The sequence below is a fragment of the Podarcis vaucheri genome (assembly GCF_965113315.1).
Source record: "Podarcis vaucheri genome assembly, chromosome: 2".
NCBI lineage: Eukaryota > Metazoa > Chordata > Lepidosauria > Squamata > Lacertidae > Podarcis > Podarcis vaucheri.
The window spans coordinates 114623503-114640626 of record NC_138760.1 but is presented as its reverse complement, the minus strand read 5'-3'; the positions used below and the strand labels follow the sequence as shown (position 1 = coordinate 114640626).

Here is a 17124-nt window from a genome sequence, read left to right as displayed (position 1 = left end):
GCTTAGTTCATACACAAATGCTCTGCAACTCCCATGACTCATAATCCTTCCTTCTCTTCAGTTCATTAAAGTGCACATACACCCAATGCCCATGGCAACAACTGCCTTCTGAAGGTTCCTTGGGCTGGAAGTAGAGCAGCACAGGTGAAACCAACCACCCCCTGTGGGCAAACAGAGTCTTTCTCCGGAAGCAACTTCCTTACGAGGGCTCCAGGGCTGGAAGCTGGGGCAAGACTGGTGGAAAAAGCTATTACTTGCTGGTCAACAGATTCACTCTTCCCTCCATGCAAGTTGCCAATTGCCTGCAATGATTAATAGGAACTACTCCCGCACTTATGCCATCAAATTCTACAGTGCCAACTTCCAAGCATGGTTAAGTACCACACTTTGATTTTCTGACATTATTCAGTGCCAGAGCTGCAGTAGTATCTGTGCAGCCAGTTATTCAAGATTTAACTACTCAATTAAGATAATTGGCTGCCCCTATGCTAGTGGACCAATGAAAAAGAAATGCAAGAAAGCAAAGTGGCTGTCCAACGAGGCCTTACAAATAGCGGAGGAGAGAAGGCAAGCAAAATGCGAGGGAGATAGTGAAAGATACAGGAAATTGAATGCAGATTTCCAAAGAACAGCAAGGAGAGACAAGAAGGCCTTCTTAAACGAGCAATGCAAAGAAATAGAGGAAAGCAACAGAATGGGAAGAACCAGAGATCTGTTCAAGAAAATCGGAAATATGAAAGGAACATTTCGTACAAAGATTACCATAATAAAGGACAAAAGTGGTAAAGATCTAACTGAAGCAGAAGACATCAAGAAGATGTGGGAAGAATACACAGAGGAATTATACCAGAAATATATGGATGTCTCGTACACCCCAGGTAGTGTGGTTGCTGACCTTGAGCCAGACATCCTGGAGAGTGAAGTCAAATGGGCCTTAGAAAGCACTGCAAATAACAAGGCCAGTGGAAGTGATGGTATTCCAGCTGAACTGTTTAAAATTTTAAAAGATGATGCTGTTAAGGTGCTACACTCAATATGCCAGCAAGTTTGGAAAACTCAGCAGTGGCCAGAGGATTGGAGAAGATCAGTCTACATTCCAATCCCAAAGAAAGGCAGTGCCAAAGAATGCTCCAACTACCGCACAATTTCACTCATTTCACATGCTAGCAAGGTTATGCTTAAAATTCTACAAGGAAGGCTCAAGCAGTATGTGGACCGAGAACTCCCAGAAGTGCAAGCTGGATTTAGAAGAGGCAGAGGAACCAGAGACCAAATTGCAAACATGCGCTGGATTATGGAGAAAGCCAGAGAGTTCCAGAAAGACATCTACTTCTGCTTCATTGACTATGCAAAAGCCTTTGACTGTGTTGACCACAGCAAACTATGGCAAGTTCTTAAAGAAATGGGAGTGCCTGATCACCTCATCTGTCTCCTGCGAAATCTCTATGTGGGACAAGAAGCTACAGTTAGAACTGGATATGGAACAACTGATTGGTTCCAAATTGGGAAAGGAGTACGGCAAGGCTGTATATTGTCTCCCTGCTTATTTAACTTATATGCAGAATTCATCATGCGAAAGGCTGGGCTGGATGAATCCCAAGCCGGAATTAAGATTGCCGGAAGAAATATCAACAACCTCAGATATGCAGATGACACAACCTTGATGGCAGAAAGTGAAGAGGAATTAAAGAACCTTTTAATGAGGGTGAAAGAGGAGAGCGCAAAATATGGTCTGAAGCTCAACATCAAAAAAACGAAGATCATGGCCACTGGGCCCATCACCTCCAGGCAAATAGATGGGGAAGAAATGGAGGCAGTGAGAGATTTTACTTTCTTGGGCTCCATGATCAGTGCAGATGGTGACAGCAGTCACGAAATTAAAAGACGCCTGCTCCTTGGGAGAAAGGCGATGGCAAACCTAGACAACATCTTAAAAAGCAGAGACATCACCTTGCCAACAAAGGTCCGTATAGTAAAAGCCATGGTTTTCCCAGTAGTGATGTATGGAAGTGAGAGCTGGACCATAAAGAAGGCTGATCGCCGAAGAATTGATGCTTTTGAATTATGGTGCTGGAGGAGACTCTTGAGAGTCCCATGGACTGCAAGAAGATCAAACCTCTCCATTCTGAAGGAAATCAGCCCTGAGTGCTCACTGGAAGGACAGATCGTGAAGCTGAGGCTCCAATACTTTGGCCACCTCATGAGAAGAGAGGACTCCCTGGAAAAGACCCTGATGTTGGGAAAGATGGAGGGCACAAGGAGAAGGGGACGACAGAGAATGAGATGGTTGGATGGTGTTCTTGAAGCTACTAGCATGAGTTTGATCAAACTGCGGGAGGCAGTGGAGGACAGAAGTGCCTGGCGTGCTCTGGTCCATGGGGTCACGAAGAGTCGGACACGGCTAAACGACTAAACAACAACAAATGCTAGTGGACCAGGTTTAAGGATGCTGTGTTGATTTTCAAGCCTCTAAACAATTTGTTTCTTGCCACCAAACTCTGCCTATTTGTCCTTACCCACAACAACTTCAAATTCGGTGATGACCTGTTCCTTCAGATCAGCGGCACAGCAATGGGCACCCGCATGGCCCCACAGTATGCCAACATCTTCATGGCAGATTTAGAACAACGTTTCCTAAACTCCTACCCACTCAAACCTCTCTTGTACCTGCGATACATTGACGATATTTTTATCATCTGGACACATGGTCAACAGACCCTGGACACCTTTCACCAGAAATTTAATGATTTTCACCCCACAATCAACCTTACAATGAATCAATCTATGCAAGAAATACATTTTTTGGACACTACTATAAAAATACAGGATGGGCGCATAGACACCACCTTATACCGTAAACCAACTGACCGACAAACATATCTACATGCCTCTAGCTACCATCCCAAACATACCAAACAGTCCATTGTATATAGCCAGGCACTACGTTACAGCCGCATCTGTTCCAATTCTACAAATAGAAACTCTCACCTAAGAGATCTACAGCAAACCTTTTCAGAACTAAAATACCCAGCAGATGAAGTTAGACAACAGATCAACAGAGCCAGACTGATACCCAGAGAGAACTTGCTGCAAGACAGACCCAAAAAAGAAAATAACAGAACACCTCTAGTCATCACATACAGCTCCCAAGTTAAAACAGTACAACGCATCATCAGAGATCTACAACCTCTCCTGGACAATGACAGTTCTCTTTCTCAAGCTCTGGGAGGAAGACCTTTCATTGCCTACAGACAGCCACCCAATCTTAAACAACTCCTAACCCACAATAATACTACAACCAGACTTAACACGGACACTGGCACCAGAGCCTGCAACAAACCCAGATGCCAACTTTGCTGCCACATACACCCGGACAACACCATTACTGGCCCCAACAACATCACACATACCATCTCGGGACTATTTAATTGCTCATCGTCTAACATTGTGTATGCCATCAAATGCCAACAGTGTCCTTCAGCTCTCTATATTGGACAAACAGGCCAAACCTTACGCCAAAGAATAAACAGACATAAATCTGACATCAAGAATCACAAAACAGAGAAACCAGTAGGAGAACACTTCAATCTCCCAGGACATTCTATACAAGATCTCAAAGAAGCTGTTTTACTACAAAGGAATTTCAGAAATAGACTGGAAAGAGAAGCTGCTGAATTGCAACTCATTACCAAACTTAAAACCATGGAGAGACCTGGTCTGAACAAAGACTTTGGATTCTTATCTCATTATACATGACTAAGCCATTTCTCACCTTCTCACCCCTTGCCTTTTCCTGTAAGACCTATTACAGTCGTTAAGAGTCATCAACAGGCTCATCTCAGCTATCTGCCAATCTCCTATTCCCACCACCCTTCTGAGTAATACCCCTCCCCACCTTCTCACTATATAGAAGGATCTGGCAACTTCTGTTTCAGTGTATCTGAAGAAGTGTGCATGCACACGAAAGCTCATACCAAGAACTAACTTAGTTGGTCTTTAAAGTGCTACTGGAAGGATTTTTTTTATTTTGAATATGACGATATATGTTTTGACTCCACAGAGTGGGAAGTGACGGAGACAGGATGTTTGTGTTACTGTGTTCCGTGAAGTGGGACTATTGTCCTTTGTTCTTTTTCTCTTTGTTTTCTGATGCTAGAGAGAGAGGGAGCCATTTTGCAGTGCTCCGTACGTGTTTATATGTAAATAAAGTAGATTAGCCAAAATGCTGAGTTGCTGAGGTCTGTCATGTGAACTGCGCGGACTCTGTGGATCCCTAAGTGTTCGGGCTGAAGAAAGCTTTTGAAGCTCCTGAACGATCGACCAGGAGGGAGGGAACATGCCAGTCGGGCATGTGTCTCTGCCGGGGTCCTACTCGAGTATACGCTGAACTCCTGACAGTTAGTGGTCCCCCATGGTTTGGATCCACAGCTTATACCCACCAAGATACAGTAACACAAACAAATCATTTTCTTTTTCTACTACCCCAGTGATTGATGCATCACCACATCTATATGTTGATAGATTAGGAAGAACTTTCTGACAGTAGGAGTTGTTTGAAAGTGGAGCAGACTCCTTTAGAAAGTGGCAGAGTCTCCTTCATTGGAGGTTTGGATGACCATCTGCCAGAGGTTCTTTAATTGAAATTCCTGCATTGCAGGGAGTTGGACTAAATGACTATTGAGATTCCTTCCAACTCTACAAGGCTATGATTGATACATTGGCATCTATAGCTAATATTGTGGAGCCACAAAACTCCATGAAGATGTGAAGGCGAGGCATGAAATCACCTGGTGTTGAAGAATGGCAGATGAAGGTGATTGACTATATGGAACTGGCGGAAATGACTGGCAGAATCCGAGACCAGGGAGAAGAGTCGGTGGAAGAAGATTGGAAGAAATTTAAAGATTATTTACAGAAATATTGTAAAATTAATGAATGTTAGAATGATGTTGGATAGAAACTACATGTAAGTGGTTTTTAGCTGCAATACTATAAGGGAATATGAAAAATGGATTACTAATAGGTAAAGATTTAATGTTACAATTTTTTAAGATTAAAGATTAGGATAAACAAAGAGGGGAAGGATTTGCTGAACCAACAAACTGAATTGGAATACAAAAAAGGGAGGCGAGAGGAGGTCCGGGAAACAAGCTAATGAAAAATAAGTAATGGAAATATTGAGTTGTTTTTAATTATTTTTATTTTGTAATTTTTTTTAATTTTTATTTTGAAATATTTTGAAAATCTTAATAAATATCTTATATAAAAAAAAGAAATCACCAGGTGTGGTTACAGGGACCTATGTCTTTGAGTATAGTCTAAAATAGATGGACTATTGATGGAACTCAAATCAATTAGCACAACCATAGCATACACGGGTGTTTCTCCAAGTCCTTGCAGTCAGCATGGAACATAAAATGGCTTCACCCAACTGACTAACCAACCAGCCCGTCCCCACTTGCAAGCATCAATCGCAGCTTTGATCCTGTGGGACTCGATCAACCAAGAAATATGGAGGTGGACAGAAAGCTCACCAAAAGGAACAAGCATTCCTTCAATGTTGTATAGCATCTGGAAGCCACTGCTGCCTGGGACATTCTGTAAAGTATTCAGCTGGTTCCTCCTTAGCCCGTTTGTATTTGTCTGAACAATCAGTACATTATGCCCCAAACAGTCCAAGGGAACCGCTACCCACATCCCCATCGCTCTTCAGAACCACCCCAGCACATTGCCAGAGGCTTCTCATATCTTTCAAGCCCACAAGGATCACATGTCCCAAGAAGCTAGGAAGTTTCCTCCCATCCCTTTTATAAAAGCTGTTTTGAACCTCGTCCTTCAAACTGTGGGGTGAGTTCCTTACTAGAAGCTGTGCTCCTGTTACAGCTTATTGCCACAGAGCCAAGTGTGTCCCTCAGCCGTCAGCCTTCGGAAACCAGTCTCTCAGTGAGAAAAGATTTTCCAATGGGACAGAGATTCTTTCTTGATAATCGGTGCCCACATTGGGCTCAGGCCTGGCTGCTCGCAGTCTGTGCTCTACTTTGCCTCAAGTCCGGGGGTAAGTATCATCCCCATCCCTCCTTACAAGAGGTAAAAGAAAAACAAGCCACTAGTTAATGTACATAATTCATCTGCCTGTCTTCCTAAAGTGAAGAAACCCTGCAAGTGCTTTGAGCGGTGCTATGGTCAGGCCTTCTGTGGTGGTGGTGGTTAATTTCCAGGGGTTGTGCATATAAACGAAATTGTACAAAGCCAAAGCAATCCCCAGAACCACCTCCAGCCCCGAAAAGCTCTGAGTTAAGCCCTCTAGTTTACTTACTCGGGTCTTGAGAAGCCCCACTTCTTCCCACAGTTTCTCTTCTCCTTCCTCAGTCTTTTTCTAGCTGATGCTGCCTCTGTCGTCTCCCTGCAAAGATGCAGACCTTTTGTTTAGAAAGAAACTCCAATCTCTGATCAGTGCAAGATTTCAGGGGTTCCAGGCATGCTAAACCAGGGTTTGTTTCATTTTGGGAATGAGGCACAGCGGCGACTGTGGTGTCTTTATAATGTAAGGTTTATTTATACATATATGCATATATATACATATATGCAATCCGAGCCTACGATGGAGGGGTTCGTGGCATTGACACCCCAAAAGGGTCTTGCTCAGAGGTCAGCAACCTTTTTCAGCTGTGGGCCGGTCCACTGTCCCTCAGACCATGTGGTGGGCCAGACTACATGGGGGGGGGGAGAACGAATTCCTATGCCCCACAAATAACCCAGATACATTTTAAATAAAACACATTCTGCTCATGCTGATTCCCAGACCGTCCGTGGCTTGGATTGAGAAGGTGATTTGGCCGCATCCGGCCCCAGAGCCTTAGGTTGCCTACCCCTGGTCTTGCTTATCCCACAGCCGCAACTGTGGATTCAAAACAGAAATCAGCCACCATGCTCTGATCCTCTCTCTAACTTGCCTCCTTTACCAGAGTGCAACCTTTTTTCTCCAGGTAACATTCCAGCCAACTCCGAATAATCTAATTCAAATTCTGCCTTTCTGTTCTAACTAATTCTGGGCAGAGGGAGGAGGCCCTCCCATTTGCCACCTGGGAGTCTCCCCTCCCCCCCCCCCATTGTCTGCCTAGCACAGAGCTTTGTTTCTTTGGAGCCACAACTTGGGACTCCCGGTCTACCCCCTAATGAAGCTGATGTGGCGAGTTTTAAATAAGGGCAATGTTTGCAGGGACAAATAATAAAACACAATTATTGGTCCTTTACAGCAGATGCTATAACATGCAGGTTTTGCTCCAAGTGGGACACAGAGGAAACATGCACTCCGACTGATCGTACATGTACGGGAGACTACTGTATGATTGGAGAAGTTTTTGAAGGTAAGTGGATTTTCCTGTCTGTATTCCTCCCTTTTGTATGCCATGACTAGGATGACCTGATGTTATGGAGGAGAGAGAGGAGACCTGCTGGACTACATCAAAGGTCCCTCTAGTTCAGAGCTTCCCAAACTGTGTCTCGCGACACATTAGTGTGTCAGCTGCAGTGTGTCGCACAAACACTCCCACGCTCCTCCTGGGATTGGAAAAGGGGTTAGTTTAACCTCTGGTTTGCTAGTAAAACTGAATTATGAAATGATGCATGTCTAAAAAGTGTGTCACCGACATGAAAAGTTTGGAAAGCTCTGCTTTAGTTCAGCATTTGCAGTCTCGTATCAGGAGCAGAGAGCGATGGTTGCCATTACCTCTCATTCCAAGAGACACCAGTGTCCCCATGGGTCAGAGTTCCACCAGGTTTGAAAATGACAGCGTCCTTGCCAGGACCAATGTCTCTTGGAGGAAAGTGCAGCAGGGTGGCACAAAAGTTCTGCAGGGCTTCTGTCTTCCATGCCCCTGAAGCAGCTAGCAGACTGACTGACATTTTAAAATGGTAAGAGAAAAATTACAAAAAAGAAGAAATACTGCAGCCATGGTCTCATCTCCCCTCAGACTGCTGTGGGAATGCTAGCCTTGAAATGGCTCAAATTCCTGCACTCTCAGTTTGCCAAGGTTGAAAAAGGTGCCAAAATGTGAAGTCCATCACCTTTCATAATCGGGCATGACAAAAATGCTGCTGAGGATTTCCAGCCTGAAAGAAGAAGGCCACAAAGTGTGGTGGGGATGGGAGCATGTGCCACGGGCGAGATAAATGGGCAGATAACTCCGTCTAAGTAACTGTGGGGGCAGCAAAACTAGGAGATTTGCCTCATTGTATCCTTGAATGACAGCTCTGTTCTTATATCAAAGCCCATCACATATAGGGGGCCTTACGTGTTGTTGTTGGTGTTTAGTCTTTTAGTTGTGTCTGACTCTTCGTGACCCCATGGACCAGAGGATGCCACGCACTTCTGTCTTCCACTGCCTCCCGCAGTTTAGTCAAACTCATGCTGGTAGCTTCGAGAACACTGTCCAACCATCTCGTCCTCTCTCGTCCCCTTCTCCTTGTGCCCTCCATCTTTCCCAACATCAGGGTCTTTTCCAGGGAGTCATCACTTCTCATGAGGTGGCCAAAGTATTGGAGCCTCAGCTTCAGGATCTGTCCTTCCAGTGAGCACTCAGGGCTGATTTCCTTCAGAATGGAGAGGTTTGATCTTCTTGCAGTCCATGAGACTCTCAAGAGTCTCCTCCAGCACCATAATTCAAAAGCATAGGGGCCTTACTTAAGAAGATGAAATACTGCAGATAGGATGAAAATGAGGCTTCCTTTTTTTATTACAAGGAACAAACTGATACGTCATTTGGAAGGCAGCCTCTTTTGCAGTCTGAGGAAAAAGGTGTTTGCAACCTATTTTAAACAATTGCAGCAGAAATTCTGAGATTTAAGGATATGTATTTATTTTGACATGCATTGTTCACATGTTGCAACTTTTATTTTAATGTTGACATTGTAGTAGCTTTTGCAGAATAAATCTGAGGTTCTGTTTTAGGTATACCTTTAAAAAAATGGAGTTGAAATGAATTTTATTTTAGCTTTAAATATTTTCTCTTCTGTTTTGATACGTTCTGTGGACAAAGTCCACAAAGTTGTCATCGTTCACTCGTTAATACTAACACAAATATTTCCCCTTTTCTCTCCAGCTGGCACGGATGAATTTATTCAAATGCTAAAATTCTGTGGCACTGTTCCATTAAAATACTTGTGTGGACAGGAATGGCATGAATATCGCAGAGAGAAAATGACATGCTGTTATCACGACTATTGTTCTGATGAATATCCTTAAGTTGTTTTAACCCATCAGCCTTTCCCTTCCCTCCTTCCCTCCTCAGTTTGCTATTTTGTTTTGGAAGCTGCTTTGGGGGTGCATTTGAATGGAAATACGAAGCGTTGTAAGAATGCAATGATTCCAATCCAATCAATCTAACTGCTATCACCGTCTGCTCAAAAGCTGCTGCTTTTGAGTGCAGATCTCAGAAAGACACAATAAATATTAAGCGATTCTTTCTGTCCCTTCCCCATGGTGGAAGTCGGGCCTTCATGAACTGTAACCCAAATGACAGACAAAAGACTTCTGTTGCCATTTTGATGGCATGTACCGTATTTTTCGCTCCAAAAGACGCACCTGACCGTAAGTCGCACCTAGTTTTTAGAGAAGGAAAACAAGAAAAAAATATTCTGAATGAAACAGTGGATGTATGGTTTTTGTGGTTCATGCTGTGGCCACAGACATGTGATCTGATGGTGAATTTGGGGACCCCGGGCAAGAATCCTGAGGATCCATGTAGATCCGTGCTTTGTAACCACATTTTTGCACCACTGCAGTCCCAGGAAATAGTGGGTGCATAATTTTTTTGGTGCAGGCTGTAGCCATAGACATGCTATGTGATCTGATGATGAATTTGGGGTGACCCAATACAAAAATTCCAAGGATCCATGGGCTTTTACCTCCCCCCTCCCAGGCAGTTTCCTTTATCTCTAGCATCCCTTATCTCCCTTCCCGATCTCTTGCAGATTAGCAGCTTTGTTTCAACACCCCCTTCCCTCTTTAGTGTCTTTTCCTTAGCTGGAGCAGTTTTTTGCTCCTCCTTTTCTTCTAATTTCTCTCCTCATTGTTTTAGTCTTCCTGTCTCCCCCCTTTGCAAGTTTGCTGTCTTTACCTCCCCCCTCCCAGGCAGCCTCCTTTATCTCTAGGGTCCCTTATCTCCCTCCCGATCGCTTGCGCATCAGCTCCTTCCTTTCAACACCCACTTCCCTCTTTCAAAAAAAAAAGCATGATCTGCTTTTTGCCTCTGGGCAATTCGGCTCCAGGGACCACACATTCACCCCATAAGACGCACAGACATTTTCCCTTACTTTTTAGGAAGAAAAAAGTGTGTCTTATGGAGCAAAAAATATGGTACTGTAATCTCTTGAGGGGCTTTGGGTGGAAGGGCAAATCCGCAGGCTCTACTACCAATACGCCACCCAAATGACCCTCCACAAATAGGAGGACGGCTGTGCCTTGTGGGGAGACTTCTGAAGGCTCCCACACATGTTTTAGATCAATTATTTTCCAGAGTCCTGAATGCAGAGGGAGCCCCCATGATCACAGGAGAGCCTCCGCTTCACAGTGCACAGTTCCCATCATAAGAACACCTGGTTATCCCTAGCTGTGAATGAAATGCTCCTTCAGTTCTCAGCTGTGCTCCTCCTCTGTGCTCTAGAGAGGAGGACCATTCACTTCTGCCCACTCATTTATGCATTCCTTCATTCTCTGGAAGTTTTCAAAATAAGCCCCGCCCCCCACCTTCAAATGCACAATTGTCTTAGAGATTAGGGTGGGATGGGATGTTCCTTGGTGAGTTCATAGTTACCGGTTAAGCATTGTTTTACACAGCCCACATTTACCAGCCCCACATCTGATAATGAGGCCTAAAATGCCTAATTTTGACCAGAGACTGGAGGAGGTCTCCTTGCTTGAACTGGGCAAATTACAGTAGATGTTGTTGAAAATATGAGTCTGTGGTGTGGATGGTGGCAAAGTTCATTAAAAGGAAATGAGAGTGAGTTTAGATTGCATTATGTTGCATTCTCGGGAGTAGAATGCCATATGACTGCTCATTTTTTAGGTTGTGTTACCAATTTTTAAAAAATTCTTTTCAGGCCGATATTCCCATTGCTGTTCTTGATCTTATAAACTGACTATCTCTCTTTTATATTGTTCTCTCTTTTCTCTTTTCTTAATATTTATATCAAAGTTTAAAAGTTAAGTGGAAATCTATATTCTGTTTTGCTTCCCATGTAATGATTGTATCTTGATTTTTCCTTGAAAACACTGTCCCTGAAAGTTGCAATAAATATTTAAGTAATGGATTTTAGTCTCTGGTCAAATTCAGTCCCTGGTCATATTTTTTCACTGCCCTTTCACACATTGGGGGAAATTGACAGCCTTGCTTTCACACACAATGGGGAGTAGGGCTGATTTGAGCATCTGAAAGAAGCAGGGTGAGTGGAAAAAACAAACAAAACTCACTTGTGCTAGCTCTGGCCCAACATTGCTTTCACAGCTTGAGCATTTCATCTGTTGAGCAAAAGGAGTGAAGGGGGAAACTTTGCACATTCAACTGAATGTACAGTGGTACCTCGGGTTACGTACTTAATTCATTCCGGAGGTCCGTTCTTAACCTGAAACTGTTCTTAACCTGAAGCACCACTTTAGCTAATGGGGCCTCCTGCTGCCGCCGCGCCGCCAGAGCATGATTTCTGTTCTCATCTTTTTTTTAAAAAAATAATATTTATTAATAATTTCAAAACTGCAGGGAAAAAAAGAAAAAAAGAAAAAAGTTAAAAACAACACTACAATACATAGAAAAAAAGAGAAAAAAACCAAGACATAAAAACCAATGCCACAATACAGCAAAAAGATAAAAAAGAAGGAGAAAAAACCCACAAATCCCATATTACATATCTTTAACTTCCATTTGTTTGTTTCATTGACTTCCTCACACCTCCCTTTTTGTATTCTAGTTTAATTGATTATTTCAGCAAATTCTTTCCATCTTTCTCAATTTTTACTAATTTATCTTAACAATTTACCTATTAATTCACTCAACAAATCCTTTCCATCCTTTCCCCATATTCTGTTATTCAAATTACCTTAAGTTGTTTAACCTTATCTTACCAAAAAATACTTTAGAGCTTAACACTTAATACTCGATTATACATAACTCCTGATATCTTTTCTACTAGAGTCATATAGTTTCATTCCAACATTTCCCCTAGTGTTCATTAATTTTGAGCTAATTCCCTAGGAAAAAAAAATTCTTTATAAATTCTCTTCCAATCTTCATCCAAGGTCTCTTCTTCCTGGCCTCGGGTCGTGTCAGTCCTTACTGTCCATTTCATCTAGTCCATCAACCTGGTAATCTAATGTCCGAGGCCCTTAAGTCTCTTCCATGTCCCTTCTGCAGATCTTCTTCTTCTTGTTTATACTTGCACTTTTCCTTGTCTTTTGTTGGTCTCTTTCTTAGTTTCTTTCCTTTCTCATTGGGGAGTAGGTCTCTGGGGGATTCCAACCCAAAATTATCTTCGTCTCCCTTCATCCAACCAGCCCATTCCCCAGAGTCCCACTCCACACAGTCATCAATGTAGTCCAAAAAATATTTAAAGACATATTTCGAGGTCTCTCCAAAGTTAAGAATCTCCTCAGCTCCAGACTCCCCTGGCCAACTTCAATCTTCAAAGACAGCGGCTTATGCTCCTGTAGGGCCTCGGGTCTATCCATTTGTATTATTTGAGGTGCAACCGCAACCTCCTCCATTATCTTCTGCACTTGCCCAATCAGTACAGGTTCCTGAGTTGGTCCCTGAATAGTTTCTGTATCAATATTCCCTGTTTGTCCACAGTTATTATCCACAACAGTCATCAAATCCATTTTCTCATTCATCAAATCCATCTTCTCATGCATCTGTTCCAGCAAGGCACTTGTCTTGCATAAAGCAAGCACCAAAACTTCCTCCCAGCTCATATTTAGTCAAGGTCAAAAAGGCCTGGTCCCAAGATCTTAATCTGACAGCTGTAGAGTCCTCAAGTAGACGCAGCAACAATTTAGCAAGCTCCCTCTAGAGGAGACAATTTCTATTTGTATCCATTTTTTTAAGGCAAGTCCAACAAAGGAAAATTACTTTCGTTTTTCAGATATTTTGTTTCTTTAGAATGCAGAAGGCAACATTGGAATCAATTTATTTCTCTTCTTTAGCTATCTGTCAAAGTATTTCATTCACAGTTAATGAACCTCTCCAAGAATTTCTGTCTCTGACACCCCGTTCCCAGGTTAGAGACGGTGGAAACTTATCTTTCTTCACTCCCTCTCCTGCAGGCATTAAACAAAGTCCCCCCCCCCTTTCTCCTGCTTCCAAGGGGGTTCCAGTAATTATAAATGAAGGAAATTTAAACTTTTTAAACGACTTTCCAGGCTTTAGCTTACAGGGTTTTTGCTTCAGTCTATGTACAAAAAGCGGGAGGCGGACTTCCTGTTTTGAACCTTCCCGCTTCGGTGCCAAATTAAAATATTTCTTGATCCAATTTTCCGTTTCTACTCACGGGTACTTGTTTTAAATTCAATTGTCCACAGGAAAAAGTCAGCGCTTTCCGGCAATGGCTGTGTGGCTTCACTCTGTGAAAGTAGCAGTCAGTTCACAGCACCGCGCCGCTCACCCCACTTCACTCCGAAGCCCCAAAATGGGGTTCCCGGTGCGTAGGGGGGGCGCTCCTGGTGCCCTGCCGAACCCCACGTTCCCAGGCTTCCTCCGCCTGGGATTTCTAGCGGGTCCCCACCTTCGCCACGGCGGGAAGACCCAGTTTCCACAGAACCTGTTCCTCCGGTCGGAGGAACTCCGCCATTCGCCGATGGCGCTGACCCGGAAGTCCTCGATTTCTGTTCTCATCCTGCAGCAAAGTTCTTAACCCGAGGTACTATTTCTGGGTTAGCGGAGTCTGTAACCTGAAATGTATGTAACCTGAAGCGTATGTAACCCAAAGTACCACTGTACTTAGAGCTGTGTTTACCAACCCTTTCCCCCATGTAGCACTAGCGATGGAGGAGAGCTCGAATCAATTTGCATTTAAAGCCAAATCTATTGATTTTTTTTTTTACTTCCTTTTAAAAAAATTTTTTTATTGGTTTTACAAATAAACACAAACGAGTAAAAACATAACTCTATGAGATTCTCCGAATCTTGAGACTTCCCCCCATCCCCTTCATGGAGTCTTATTTTGAACATCTACAACTGCATATTAATCCTTATTCCAATTTTTATATCAAACCATATTGTCCATAGTGCCCCCCCCACTTCAAGTGAGTCAAAATCCTGCTCTTGTGTCCATCTGCTTACAGTGGTCTCCTAAGTAACTTATCAAGCTTCCCCCATTCTTTTATAGTTTTTATCCTTTTGGTTTCTGAGTTTTACAGTCAGTTTTGTGATTTTGGCATAGTCCATCAGCTTGGTTTGCCATTCTTCTCTGGTAGGGACCTTGTCTTCTTTCCATTTCTGGGCTAGTAAGAGCCGGGCGACTGTTGTTCCATACATAGAGTGTCTTTTCAGCTCCTTTGGTATGTCGGTACCTGAATTTTTTACTCTCTGAAACAATATGAGAACCAAAACACAAATATCCTTCAAAAATTTACATTCATCTGAATTTTGCAGTGTAGTCATCAAATATTCACAAAAATGCATATACTAGTGGCAACTGCATTAAAGTGAATTTATTAGTGAAAATAGGGACATGGGTGGTGCTGTGGGTTAAACCACAGAGCCTAGGACTTGCTGATCAGAAGGTTGGTGGTTTGAATCCCCGCAACGGGGTGAGCTCCCGTTGCTCGGTCCCTGCTCCTGCCAACCTAGCAGTTCAAAAGCACGTCAAAGTGGAAGTAGATAATTAGGTACCGCTCCAGCAGGAAGGTAAACGGAGTTTCCGTGTGCTGCTCTGGTTCACTAGAAGCGGCTTAGTTATGCTGGCCACTTGACCAGGAAGCTGTACGCCAGCTCCCTCGGCCAGTAAAGCGAGATGAGTGCTGCAACCCCACAGTCAGCCACAACTGGACCTAATGGTCAGGGGTCCCTTTACCTTTACCTTATTAGTGAAAAGGATATACAGAAAGCATTATATGCCTGCAGAATGGTGTACATGTTGGGATACTGCCAGGTAGACAAATTCCATCATGACTCCACGTCGCCTCCAGACGTCCATCCATCTCCCGTAGACACGCAGTATCAGCAATTAGCGACATGAGCTCCAGAAATAGCTTGCCACATTCCAGAGCTGATGTACGCTCTATCAGCAGATAAAATGCACAGCGAAAGATGCATGCAGGAGAGCATTATTTAAGTTTATTCAGCGTTGGTCAGAACAAAGAAAAAAACATGGCTGCCTGCTTCAGTGTCCAGGCACAGAGAGAGAAACGAAAGCATAGACACAACAGAAACATCCTATCAACAGGAAATACGCAGACTCTGTGACTCACAAAGCCTGCTCCCTTTTAAGGTGGAACGGAAATATCCTAACAGTACACTATGGAGGAATATCTGTCCTGGTCATAGAGGCGTAGCCTGCAATCCAATATTCTTGCTTACTTCCAAGGAACTCAGCAGAATCTATTGCCAAAGAAATGTATACAGGATGGCTGCAGAACTACTGTTGTCTTTGTTTCCTTGGATGTTTTGTTAGTTGAAAGCAACAGGCCTTTCTTTTGATAATAATCCTTCCCCGTTCAGAAAGCATCAGAGGGCCACCGATATATGGGACATTCTGTGCAGCATTCATTTTTTTATTTTTTTAAAAAAATGATATTTATTACTTTTCGAACAGTTTCAAGACAACACTACAAACAAAAAAAGAAAAAAGAGAACAATACAAATACAATACAAAAACACTACATACAGAACAAAACAAAAACAAACAAAAACAACTCAAACATTTTCAATATCTTATCTTTCATTCGCTTATTTCCAACGACCTCCTCACACCTCCCTTTTTGTATTCCACTTCTATTAATTGTTTCAGCAATTCCTTTCCATCTTCCTCTGTTTTCTATCCTATAATTATCTTAACACATTCTTGCCTTATTTTTTCCTTTAATTTTCTATTGATCTATTTATACTTAATTCCTTATAACATTTCTACTAAAACCATATAACTTCATTCCAACATTCTTCTAACATTCATTAATTTTACAATATTTCTATAAATAGTCTTTAAACTTTTTCCAATCTTCTTCCCCCGACTCTTCTCCCTGATCTCGGATCTTGCCAGTCATTTCCTCCAATTCCATATAGTCCATCAACTTCATCTGCCATTATTCAACACTTCAGTGCTTTCAAGAAGCAACCATTCTCTCAGCCAGCAAAAAGCAGATGGTTCACAACAAAGTTTAGGGGTCTGGCAGGGCAAGTCCACCTTCTTCTTTTTCATCCGTCAATATCTTAAATTTTACTTGAGGCTTCCTGCCCTGCCAAACAAATCTAGAGATGTCCCTCTGCCACCTCCTGAAACAATCCATCCCATCCAAAGCTTGCAATGTTTGAAACAAAAGCAACATCCCCGACAACACAGCAACCCTCATCCTCACCACAGCAATTCGGCCCAACAATAACAACTTCAGATTTGTCCATATTTCCAAATCCCCCTTCTCTTCAATCCAACGTCCTTCACAGTTATCCTTGAATAAATTCACATTTCTGGCAGTCATACTAACCCCCAAATACCTCTCTTTCTCAACCAATGCTAGTCCTGTCTCCTCCTGAAACTCTGCCAAGCTTTCCTTTTCCTCAGGCAGGGCTCTGATCCTCAAATTCATCTGTTTCTCTTTAAGTTCAATCATAACCAATGTCAGCTTATGTTCATCAAGTTGTCCTTGTATGGATGGGACTCTCTCTCTCTCCAATTGTATTACTTTACATTCAGCAGCAAGGGTTTTCTCCTTGACTTCATCCACACTTTGCCGTATCAAAGTAGATTCCTGTATCAATTTCTGGATCCACATTCACAGGCTTCTCCCGCCTGTGATTTTTACGGGTCTCCGCCTTCGCCGTGGCGGTACAGACCCAAATTCCCACGGGGCAAATTCCTCCTGATCAGAGGAATTCCGCCATTGCCGGAGGCACCAACCCGGAAGTCTCCCATTCT

At 43.0% G+C, this 17124-nt stretch overlaps 1 long non-coding RNA gene across 1 annotated transcript; it reads left to right on the top strand.

Moving 5' to 3' along the window:
* Positions 1 to 4775: 4775 nt before the first annotated feature.
* LOC309527198 lies at positions 4776 to 11313 on the top strand. Its single transcript, XR_014217132.1, has 4 exons — positions 4776 to 4790; positions 5284 to 6055; positions 7257 to 7367; positions 9102 to 11313. It is a non-coding gene; the product is annotated as an uncharacterized lncRNA (long non-coding RNA).
* The last annotated feature ends 5811 nt before the right edge of the window (positions 11314 to 17124 follow it).